Here is a 13,153-nt window from a genome sequence, read left to right on the forward strand (position 1 = left end):
GAAAAAAAACTTTTACATTGTATAGTTAAATTATATCCCTAATAAATATATACTAGTACTATTTTTCAAATAAAAAAATGAGGATACAATATTCTTTTTCTGAAAGGGAAAAAAAGCCCCATAGTTGCACAAAATTATTCTAGAAACGGGAGCAACGAATTTTGTAAACCTTATCCAGATAAGAAATTAGAATGGGCCCACACGACATTCAATGGCACCAAATAATAAAATAATTAATGAGAAAAATATTGTAAATAAAGTCTTTTATGACTCGAATCTGAATCAGCACATCATATAAATAAAACCCACCCAGATCAACCCACACGCAACACGATGGATAGAGTTTTCTCCGTCGAAGATCCCTTCTGGTCGTCTTCCTCCTCCGGCGCCTCCGCCGCCGCAGAGAACGATGAGACAACCGGTCAGACAATGAAGCGTAGTGCTTCCGAGTGGGCTTTCAGAGGTTTATTACAGAAGAAGTTGATAAGAAACGTGAAGATAAAGAAGAAGGCCAGACTAAGGGAGATCTGGAGAAGAATGGAGCGACGTCGTTTCTCAATGTCTGTTCAGGGAGTTACAAGAATAACAATGTTCCCGTGAATTTAGATGAATACCAAGCTGTTCTTAAGAACAAGCTTAACTTGGCTTGTGCTGCTGTTGCCATGTCAAGGGTACGTCTTTTTTCTCTTGTTAAATATTGTTATTATTTTGGCCTGTGTGTTCGGATGATGAGAAACGGACGGGCCAATGAAAGGGTAAGGGCGAGGAAAGTTTGGATCTCTAATGCTTTTGCTTTTTTTTAATACATGGTTTTTTTTCTTCTTTTTCTGGTTTTTGTTTGGTTGTGGAGAAAATTTGAAGTAGACTTTATTTTTCTTTTTTGAAAAAACTGTATAGGTTCATTCAAAAATAAAAGTCCGGTTAGATTTTTAGAACTGAAATTTGTTTTTTTTGGGTGTTTTAGGGTAATTTTCTAAAAATACGAAAATACTAAATAAATTGAGTATGTTCATGTTAGACGTACATTAATATGGGAGACTCACATCCAAATCATTGTAACATTAATATCAGTTTCTTTTATCATTATCTGTTTTGGTTTGGATGGTTGATGTTCATGATTCAGATTCTTTCTCCCTTGAATTCGGAATAAACTTGGTTTAGATGCTTTCTAATGAGTCCTTATTGTATAAGGAAGGAAGTATGTTTTTCCCTTAAAAGAGTAACAATTCTTATAGCTATGTTACTCGAACTAGTATATGCGTATGATACTGATATGTTCAACTTTTTCTTGGAAATGATTTTCATGTATTTGAAGAGTCTTTTGAGTATCATATTCCATATCTGTATTCGGACTTATTATGTTATGTACATATCAAACAGGCATCTTTTGTGAAACCCCAAGACTCTGCGGCTAGGGCTGATAGTGGATCACAGGCTTCCAATACTCTGCAATTGGGATCCAAAGCTACTTCTAAAGGTTTAAAATCATCATTTCGTTACCGATATTCTTACATGCAGCCGTTCTTTGTACTGTTTTCTTCGTTGCAGTGTCCATTATATTCGATTTCGTTGTATATGTAGGGGCTGGTGATAAGGACGGTAATTCTCCGGTAGGATTTCCTTCCTTGCTCAAGGGACAAAAGAAGTCTGGAGTTCAGGTGAGGCCAAGCACAATTGGATCGTCAAGTGAACTGTCAGACGAAGATGAACTCGAAGGAGAGAATGAAATTATGGAAAATATGGATCCTGCTGATGCAAAACGTGTAAGGAGGTAATCGTTGCTTACCCTTTTTCTAGATTGCTGATAGCTTCACATCGAATCATGCTTGTTCATAATCGTGCATTTTATGATGCATATGACATCCAAACATCTTCCAATCTTCTTGAATGAGTTATACTCTTAGCAATCAATCCATATGGTGGTTTAGGATGCTTTCGAATCGAGAGTCAGCTAGGCGCTCTAGAAGAAGGAAGCAAGCTCACTTGACCGAACTCGAGACCCAGGTGCCTTTGTTAGTTTCCTCTTTGTCTTTCTGCACCACTTTTGAGATATAGAATCCTAATCCGTTATTTAAAGTAGGTTTCTCAACTAAGAGTCGAAAATGCCTCCTTATTGAAGCGTCTCTCCGACATTAGCCAAAAGTACAATAATGCAGCCGTCGACAACAGAGTTCTGAAAGCTGATGTTGAAACTTTGAAAGCTAAGGTAAATGACTTATTCGATACATTGGTCTTAAAATTGAGTTTCTTGCTTCATAGGGAGCCTGTTTCAATTCTGCAATGCTCAACATAAAGCACATTGGTGAAATTTTCTCTCTCTAGGTGAAAATGACTGAAGAATCAGTCAAAAGAATCACCGGTTTGAGCTTTGCCTCTTCCGAAATATCAACAAGGAGGATGTCATCGTTTGACGGAAGTCCCACCGATACGTCAACGGATGCTGATGTTCCTGTACAAGACGGCTCAAAGCATCCCATATATCAGGCTGCTGCAAACAAGGCTATATCTACACATGACCTGAGAACCAACAATGCACTCTCGGACATTTCTTCGGTCGAAAACATACAACCGAGTTTGGGAGGTTCCGCCATACCGGAAAAGAAAATCGGACGAACGAATTCTTTGCAGCGAGTGGCTAGCTTGGAGCATCTACAAAAGCGGATCTGCAGGCGTTGAGCCCCTGTAAGCCCCAGTTTAACGGTGAGAAATAGCAAGTACGCAAAAGCATACCGTGAAGAGAGCTAAACTGAAGAACGTCTTGTCTTAGAATGATCAAATAGTAATGTAATTTCTAGTTTTAACTGTTGGAAGCAATGTTATTCTTTAGGTTAATTATGCAGTAATGGGCTAATGTCAAGTGCTGAAAAAGAAAGATTTTATGCAGTTATGACATCCAATAGTTATGGAATTGAATGTACATCTAAACATTTTCCGTACCTTTAAAATGTAAACTTGTATTTAAAAAAGTGAATCACAGTTCACATTGGTGTAACATGGAGATAGATGGCCTCTAAAGAGTTGTCGGAGTTAATCGGTTCATGTCATTGATTTTCTCCGATCCTCATTTTATCAGAGTTTAAGGAGGTGATGCTTATTGTGTTAGCTCACATAAATTTATCTAAGAATAAATTATTATTTCTTTTTTAACCAATTAATAACGCAGTCTCTATAAACGTTCGAACCTAACGCTTCTAAAGAAGAGAATAACACTTTTAAAGCGACATCTCAAATTCGAGTCTTTATATATACAGAAATTCTCCACTGGAGACTCACTCACCAAAGTCAGGTATAAGACTCGAATCGGTCCAAATTAGTCAAGGACAGAGAAAAACCTCCCAACTGAAGGACCCAAAAAATAAAACCTATGAAGAAGATTTTGATGGAACAAATCTGATTTCCCACAGGACGTGTTAATTAGGTAAGAAACGGTCCAAATGCATATGATTTTTTTTAATATCTTCCAAGGAGAGTACAAAATTCTTAGAAAAACTTGCTACTTACGTAATTATATCAACACTAATCAAATTTACAGTGAAAACCTAATCAAATCAGCAGAGACAGTTAATCTTGAAATTGCCAAAAAAGTTGGTTGGACTTTTATCCATCTCTGAAACACCATCATTTGCTCAATCCTTGAAGGCACTAATGACAGCTCTTTGTACATTGTCAGCCACAGTTCTTAACCTTCCCTGAGTTGCATCCGCCGGTGAAGAACCGCTAACCTCAATCGTCCGAGCCACCCTCTGCTTGCACTTCTCCCACTCGTCAAGCCGCAACCAGTACGCTCTTCCTCCATGACTTCCTTCCATGCCAAGAAGCAACACGTTAGGGTTTTCCCCAAAGGAATATTTTAATCTCACCGAGAGACAGTAGGGCAGCCATGCAGCACCCCCAGCAGTATTTATATGAGGTATATGGGCAGGATCAAGTACAACCGTCAGAGTGAAATCGACGAAGTTATGACGTCGATCGTAGTGGATATTGCTTTTATTTGCAGATGAACTTTCGGAAGCATCACCAATGTTCACCCCAGTATGATTTTCAAGACATAACTCGATTCGTGGTTTCTGAGCAGGAGCTATATCTCCACTCTGTGTTAGTGCTAATCCTTTCTTCCAAGCTATTAATTTCAGGAATTCTCGTAAAACTGAAATGGGTAATGTGAGAAGTGTAATGAATGATGTGACGCGTGAGGCGTCATAAGGTTCGGATGCGACACGTCGGCTAAAGTAGTCGCATATCTCGATTATTTCGGATCGAGTTAATTCCTCTTGAGCATTAGCATTGTTTTGTTGCTGTTGTTGCTTCTGATGATGATGGAAACGCTTCACGCTAAGAACCTGAAGAAGAAGTTGAACTCTGTGGACGCTTACGGCAAACACATAGCCTCTGCAGAAAGACGTGTGATCAGATAATTATCCAAATCCGAATCCAAACTACATATAAAATACACAAAATAGGCCTAAGGAGAGGATCATTCAACAGAATTAAACTGATCAGATAATTGAAGCAACAAAATTAATAACGTACTTCGAAAATAAAATCAGTGAGTTCATCGAAGACAAAAGGTTTCATGCACGAAGAGAAGAGAAACATACTGTAACTGTAAATTAATCTTACCCAACAAAGAAACGCAAGGCAGGCTGTTCTTGGTCCAAGTTCAAAAGTGCACCTTCATTTTCCTTCAAGATTGATCCCAGGATCTCCTTCAAAAGTTCAGGTAACTCGGCAAATAACCACAGAACTCCGAGGTATTTAAGAATACCCCTCAAAACCTTCTTAAGAGCAACGACGGGAACCCATCCACCCCCATATCCTCCATCGTCACCAAGCCCAATAATGGAAGTATTCAGTTCCCCCCTAACGTGTGTGGGAACACCACTACCAGGATGTCGAGGTATTGGCAATCCCGTGCTCGCAACAGCCAAATTTGGTGATCCTGGAAGAGCATTTCCCACACGGTTTAAAGCAGCTACCTGGTTTGCTGTCCTAGACATTGCTGCAGAGGTAGGAAGGTTAACTCTATTTCCATTTGCCGAAAGCTGTGGACCTGTACTCAAGTTCATACTGTTTGAATTTGCTGGGCCAACTGTTTGTTGGCCACTCGTGAAACCATAATCTAATCCGTTTAGTTCTTGGGCAACATGCTCCATAATGAAAGGCCTGAACTGTGGACATGGTAAGGACCCTCCAATAGAAGATCCCCCTCCAGGTGATGTTTCAGGTGGTGTCGCTGGTTGCAGCCAAACCTGATCACCAGCAAAGCACCTCATGTCAACTGCAAAGCGCTTGCGATATATTATGCGTATCCAATATGGACCACGTAATACAACGGAAACATCAATGGGCAACAGTGAGCTGGGCACAATGCCAGGGCCACCTCTCCCAGCAGCCGCTAACATATCAGCCCCATGGAGGCTATGGTTCCCCATAGAGCTTGCAGAAGCAGATGCAGCAGTATTTCCTGCTGTAACAGCAGCAGTCTGATTAACATTTGACGTTGAACTGCTTGGCAGAAGTCCATGCAATGGAGTATATCCAGATTGTTTGGGCACAGAAGAAATAGCTCCAGATCCCCCAGAGACTCCAGGTGCAGGACTAGCTCGAGCAGGCCGAGTAGCAGCGGCAAGAGCATGCAAAGGACCGGCAGTGAGCCGAATGCAGTCTAACAGAGATGCAACTTCAGCTCCATCTATGAAATCTTCCAAAAACTGTACAAAGTGATCAGAGCAATCAGTATTGATGCGTAGTGGGAACTTGTACAGTTATCAGATTTGAGCCAAAGACAAGTTACTCTATTATCCAGAATAATCTACATTATATCCAAAAGGTGAAAAGTGTCGTGTGTGTTTAAGATGAACATATTCATGATTTCATGTATGCTTTTTGTCAGCTGATCCGTTAAGGGAACTATTATGCTCATAAATTATCAGTCTTTCTCATAGCACAGTTCAAAGAAAAGTATACCATTTTAAGCCAACCACCATTTGTCCTACTTGTCAGCTGATCCGTTGAGGGAACTCTTATGCTCATAAATGATCATTCTTTGTCTTAGTACAGTTCAAAGAAAATGATACAACTTTAAGCCAACAATCATTTGTCCAAAAGCCGGTAAAGCAAAAGGTAAAAATGTTTTCATTCAAGCAATTAAGTAAACCACCATTGCACGAGTAACCATTCACTCAGTGTTATTCTTAAAACAAAATTCAGGAATGAAATGGTACTACCTAGTACCAAAATATGATCTCTGTAATTCTGAAAAGCTCAGGAAAAACAGTGATACTTTAAAGCCAACTAGCCTGCTTAATCAAGTTCTTAAGGGGAAAAGATAAAATCATAGAAAGGCCAGCAAAGACATTTTGCAATATTACATAATAAATGTAAAAGAAACAAAGTGGTTGACAAATGTACCAAGCAAACAAATAATCACAGTAAAACAGTACGAGGCTATGAAATTATTTTTAAGGGGGAAAACCAACCTTGGTATGAGGCCAAAGTTGATCGGGAGACACATGCATTGTACAACCTTCTTTACCAGATTCCCACTCCACAACAAAGCGAGCTAACACACCTGAACCAAAGCAAAACCACAAACTCAATAATCCTACTGCCTCAATCTTAAAAGACCTCCTCATCTGTTCTGATAACTTATCAGCAGCCTCAATAGCACCTGTCTCCAATAGGTGCTTTAACATCAGAATTTGCACAGCCTTCTTCAGGTTTGTCTTCTGTTCTAACCCCAAGCAATTTCCACATCCCCAGAGCAAATGTTCTAGCATTAGAGAGCCTTCGTATATCCGCCACCAACTTTTTAATACTATCTGACTCAACCGAATGATAACTAAGAACAACACCATCCAGATCATAATGAATATGAGAATCCACATGAGATGTATTAGCTATGCGTATGCCAGAGCCCCAAGGTGTACTAGTACTTCCCTTCTGAAGTTCCCTCAAATCTCTGAAGTGTTGGTCATTTATTTTGACATCCCAGTACATGTTTCCAGGCCTGCCAAGTCGCAAGCAGATATGTCGCCACGAATCACCTTGGGAACATGGAAGTCGGAACCATATATTCGAGGATGCATTTCTTAAACCCACTTCTTCAACATAAGGAATGTCCAGTTCCTCCATCTGGCTAGTGAGTTTGGCATGTTTAATACATAGTGAACAATGCCTGACTACGTGAAGAAGTGTAGAAACATAGATGCCAGTAGGTGCATTCCCTTTATTTGCTTCAGCTATAAGATAATCACAACTGTATGCTTCAGATTTAGAGATCATTTCCGAAGATTTAAGCGCCTGAGATGCAGGCAGCTGTGTGCACGCGACGTCAGAGGTTTTCCTTTTCTTAGAAAATTCTGCATCCACTTCTATACCTTGGAGAGAGGGAATCAAACTCAACAAATTTGAAATTTTGCGCTTTCGTGGATTCTGGTCGTGTTTGGAAGCATCATGAGATGTACCATGACAAATCGTAGTTTCTGCTGCTTGGGCTGCAAAAGGTACATTTAGCTAGTGAACTTTAAGTAACCACAAAACGAATTTGAACAGATAGTGCACTCAAAGAAAGTATCTTACATATGACGGGTGAAGCCAATGGGCTTGCTCCAGAAAATCTAACAGCTGCAGTAAGATTTCCAGGGGATGAGCTTCTAGACCCATTAGGCTTTGCATTTTGTCCAACGACTCGAGGAAGGGTTGGTCTAGGTGGAGATAATAGACGAGACCTACTTGCTGAAGGTGCATCCTTCGAAGTATCACTTAGTAATCTCAACTGATCTTCATCCAATACTCCATTGTCAACTGAATGAGGAGATCTGAGAGAAGCCAGGTCCTGCTCAGATTTTGAAGCAGATAGCTTCTTCGAAGATGTGATTCTTCCTGTGCCAGATGATAACAAACAAAATGAAGCAGAGTGAAACGAGCTATTAAGACCACTTGATGGATACAATGAACCATTATAATGTTGTAGCTGAACCTGATGATTTTGCAACATTATTATGCTGTGGGACCTGCAAACCTGCTTCCCACTTTGGAGAGGGGGTTCCTGCTTTTACACTATGAAGATTCATTGGGACAGAAGTAAGATGAGAGAGATGCGGGAGATGAACTAAATGAAGAAAATTTCTGAGAAGGAAAAGGAGTTGCAGATGTCCCCTTTTCAATTTCAAAAACTTTATCAACAATAGATGAAAAACTTGATGAAGGACCCCCAACAATTTGCCTAGAACCATCAAGGCTGAACATATCTAGTTCAGATATCTGATTTGGTCCCCCAACATTAGGCAAAGATGAAACCAACACATTATTTAAGTCATTAAACGAATGACCTTTCCCTGATGCTTCTGGCTGAATTTCTAGCAGTTTAAACACAGGCTTGAAAACCTTATCAAGTTCCATCAAGAGAAAATAAGAACTCTCGGAGTCCGGAAACCCCATTACCAGTACAGCAGAACCATTCACGAGGTTCTTGGGCACTTTCACAGAAGCAAAACCATTTTCATAGACCTACAAGAATCAACATACAGATTCATTAATCATTAGAAAATAAATAAAAGAAAAAAAAGAAAAAACAGTTATATAGCATTTTGGTAACAATAAAAAATAAAAAGCAGAGATGGTTACTTCGAGGCCTAAGAATCTTCCAATAGCGGCAAATAGATGTAATATACTTTTGCTTCGCAAGCTTGTAAAAACATCAGCTGCTGCCATAGTTCCTTGATTTAAAGTTTCTTCACACTCTAACAATGCTGAAGGTGCAAGAATATTTTGGGATGACTGGAGAAGAAAGCGACCATTTCTGCGATCCAAAACAAAGCTTCATAAACTCTAAAGTAGACCAAGAAATATTAATTAACAGAACTGCAACTGTAAATATGTTACTTCAAAAATCTTGCATTACAAAAAAGGATTAACTAGGTGAAACATCCATACAAGTTACCAAATGTAACTAAAAATGCCGAGATAAGTACTTTTTGAGAGAGTGCACATATTAAGGGTGGGTGCACATGGAAAAGAAGTGAAAAAGTAGACACGGGAAAAGACATGTTACTTGTATGGGTAAAAAAACAGACCCTATATTCATTCCAAGGGTAAAAAAAGATGATCCATAAGCACGGACACGCAATAATTCCCCATGTTCCTTACTGTCAAGCTTAGCATCCTTCAACAACACAAAATGGAGGGAAAATATCAAATTCACCACAAAGTATCATCAGTGATATTGTAATAAAAATTCCAGCAATGGCATATTCTGATGATAATTTAATAAAAAGACAAAGAACTAAGGTACAATAGGTTTAGCCCAAGTAGATTTGATCTCCTGATAAAGACATTCCAGAGTAAGTTGCCGGCAAATAAATCCATAATATAAGGAAATCAACCTTTCTAAGCTCACTATCAGGTTCATCAGCCTGTGTAAGGAGAACAACATCACTAGCATCTCGACAAATCAGCACATCTTTCATCAGCTCTTTCTGAATTTCCAGCAGACGAGTATATCTATTGCACGATATAGGTCTTAATAGCAGCTTTTCTACATCAATGCAACTTTGATCAAGGAAGAAACCCACCTCCTTGCCAGTTAATGGGTCTATAACAAACGTGCTATGTTGACACTTAATCTGCAGGTCCGGTCCAGGTTCAATTTTTATATATGGGCAAGATCCTGAGTCTGAAGCACCCGAGTGTTTATCAAAATCAAGCCAATAGACAAGTTTCAATCCAGGAGTTCGTAGACCACCTGAATCAGATTCATTATCTTGATTCAGCTGTGTGGACCCACCACTTCCTCCATCAGATATCAGCTCAAAGCGTATAGCATCTTTCCATCTCCCTTGTCGGTGTGCATGTACTTGCCTTATGACAGTCTCCATTACAAGTGCAACACAGAGCTCATGCAGAACCGAGTATAAGGTAGCAAATGGATTCTCTGCTGCAGACATTCTGCGCTGTAAGTCATCTCCAAGGACATGCCTTCTCATCTCCTGTAGTTTCACGGGCCCGGTTCTCTCACCAACCAGTAATTCTAAATGCAATATCCTCCACAATGATAGGTGTCCACAATAACCAAGAGTAACTAACACCTTTAATTTTCCATCTACACGAATCAAAGCAGTACCATCAGCAATTTTCACTTCAGAAATTTCCTTGGGCAATGTAATTTCAAGTAATTTAGAGCGTGTCCAGCTTTTTCAAAGCCGGCTTTTGCTGATCTTCAGTTAATGAGCTTGCATACCCACATCTTCTATACATTTTGGTAAATGCTCATATGATCCTGTAAGTAGGACTTCAACAGCAGATGGAACGTCATACACAGGGGCACGAGCTTGCTGTAACCCCTCATGCATGAAGAATAATGAGTCTGAAGCCTGGGTGAAACATGTATCATGACTTGATAAAGTTGATGTCAGTTGCTGGCAATACTGTATGAGTGGAACCTGCATGTCACGACATAAAGCTAAGTATGAGCTTATATAGCAAATATGTTAATTGATACCCATGAGGAAAGGACACTACGGAATCTGGAATCAAACGTACAAATTTACTTCCAGAAGCAATTTAGAGGCAGCACACTCGCCCATCATAATAGATCAAATTCATTAACTAAGAAAATATAGCTGTTTAATATCCAACCAACATGACAAACGATCTAAATCATTAATTAATGCTAAAAAAATGGGCAAATGTTCAAGGTAATCATTGTGTCTAGACAGAATTCAACTACAACAATGGGATAAACTAATGGGTTGAAAACTCATAAAAGAGTTGATGGAAACAAAAAAGCGGGCATATCCATGATAATCAAGCAATCATCAGGACAACTCTTACACATCTATCCCCACAAGTAATGTACACATTACTAATAATCTAAATAAGAAATGGGCAGCTCGTGAGTTGCTTGAACTCAACTCAGTCAAAACTGGGTCAATGCTCAATTCGGGTTTACTCGACTTGAGCTCGAGCTCAACTTGATACCTTAACGAGTTAAATCGAGCAAGGTCCAACTCGACTTGATAAATTCAAGAGCAGTTCGTTAATTTTTTTTTTATGATTTTTTAGTAGTTACCTTAAAAAATTATTCCATTTCAAAAAATATATAATTAATAATTACTAATTTGCTGATAGATAATAAGAAAGATGTTAAATTACTAATTAATAATTACTACTAATTTATTAGTTTTCTAATAAATAACAAGTAAGATGTTAAATTATTAATTAATAATTATTAATTTACTAGATTTTACATATAGTTTAAAAATAAAATAAAAATTCCGGTGAGCTTAACAAGAACGAGTTGAATCGAAAAACTCGTTTTTTTATGAGCATGAGTCGAGCAAAATTTTATTGAGCTTAACAAGCATCAAGTCGGGTTGAACAACAAACTTTTTTTAATGAGCACGTGCCAAGCATGCCCTACTCGTGATCGCTTGCCAAATAAGCACCCCTAAAATTTGTATTTCTTCCTCCTTTGTTCTCACAAGTGACAACACGAAGCTAGAATTCCATAACAATGCCTTGGTTCTACACTTCAGGAGATTCAAAATTAACTAAAATTCGATAAATTGCACAGACAGAAACAAAAGAGCATGTGCTACAAGTAAAATCCTAGATTCAATTCCATTTTCAATAGCAACTAAAAAGATAATTAACGAACAAATAGGACAAGTCACAAGCTTAAAACTCAAAAACCATTAAATCTTTTACTAAAACAGAGCTCAAATCTTTCGATTAAATAAACCATAACATTTCCAAGCAACAAAACACCCACAAATCTTTTACGAAGAAAGACATGTGAAACTTGAAACCAAGCTAGCTAAGTGAACTCGTGGGAACATGAGCTGCTCGACTCACCTGCTGACACCACTTAGCCAGAACATTGAGTCTAAGCATCCGTTGCTGGGTCTTGACTATATACTTAAGGAGATTGATCTTCTTCTCCGTATCCAATTGGTCGCTTGATTTAGATTTATCCACGAGTTCTTTCAATGACCTGAAAGATTCCTCGGCGGTTCGACTCACTAAACTCGATAAGTCCACAGTTTGTTGCCCTAATTCAGCCATTGAAAACAGGAATGAAAATTCCTCCAAACAAAAAGATTAGAAATTGATGTTAATTAGGGAATCTAGGGGTCGGAAATGGATCTGAGTTTCATTTAAAATTAGAGAAATTTGGGTTGTTTAACATCTCCCTCCCTCTCTCCCTCCCTCCCTCCCTCCCTCCCTGGTATCTCATGTAAGAGAAAGCTTTCTTTTTTAGCTTTGGGGTAGAGAGAGAGGCACAACACAAGAAAATTTTTGGATGCAAGAAAGATAAGAAGAAGAAGAATAATAAACCTTCCACGTCATTTTAAAACTAATTTAATTTTATGGTTAATTACATGATACATCACTAAACTATGTATCTGATTTTAAAATCATACCAAACTTTCAAAGCATTTCAATTAAATTCTAGACTATCAATATCATAACAATCAGGTTCTTCGGTCAATATAATTGTTTAGTTGGGCATAAAACACCCTTTCAAAATAAATGCGAAATATATTTTTAAAAAAATTAATTAAATTTTAAACTCATATTTTCTTTTGCATAAACAATTTGAATTTAACATATTAAAAAAAGAAAAATTATTAATGATGAATAATAAGAAGAAATGTTTTTCCTGTAACAGCCCAAGTATCTGGTTAGTGACCAAATTGTAAGAATTTCTAAACTCAGTGATTAGATTATAATAAAGTGATAAGTTTAGTGATTTATGGATGAATTTATGTTGGGTATTATAGTAAATATGGAATTATAACAATGGTACAATGGTAAATTTCAGGGAAGGATATTTTTAAATGGTTTTTATATTAGATAAATATGAAGTAAAAGGAAACAAGTGTTGGTAACTCATCTTGCTTTCTTCTTCTTCAACGTAGGCTTCATCTTAAAGGTAAGAATATGAATTTTGTGGTATTATTTTGATTTTTGGGTTGGTAATGGAAGTTAGGATGTTATATAAGCTAAAGGAAAGCTTATATAGCATTAAAACAACAAAATGGGTATTTTAGATATGGATTTGTAAAATGGGGTTTTAAATGAAATTTTGTTATGGATGAGTTTTTGAAGTTTGAATAAGATTCTTGACTTGTCAATAGTCTAATTAAAA

General features: G+C 38.0%; 2 pseudogenes; one reads left to right on the top strand and one right to left on the bottom strand.

The window, feature by feature from the left end:
• Window positions 1-311: 311 nt before the first annotated feature.
• On the top strand, window positions 312-2,866 carry LOC120148663 (annotated as a pseudogene).
• A 614-nt stretch (window positions 2,867-3,480) lies between these two features.
• Window positions 3,481-12,261, bottom strand: LOC120148671 (annotated as a pseudogene).
• Between the last annotated feature and the right edge of the window lie 892 nt (window positions 12,262-13,153).

This window comes from Hibiscus syriacus, unplaced genomic scaffold, assembly GCF_006381635.1.
Source record: "Hibiscus syriacus cultivar Baekdansim isolate YM2019G1 unplaced genomic scaffold, ASM638163v2 tig00110984_pilon, whole genome shotgun sequence".
Classification (NCBI taxonomy): Eukaryota; Viridiplantae; Streptophyta; class Magnoliopsida; order Malvales; family Malvaceae; genus Hibiscus; species Hibiscus syriacus.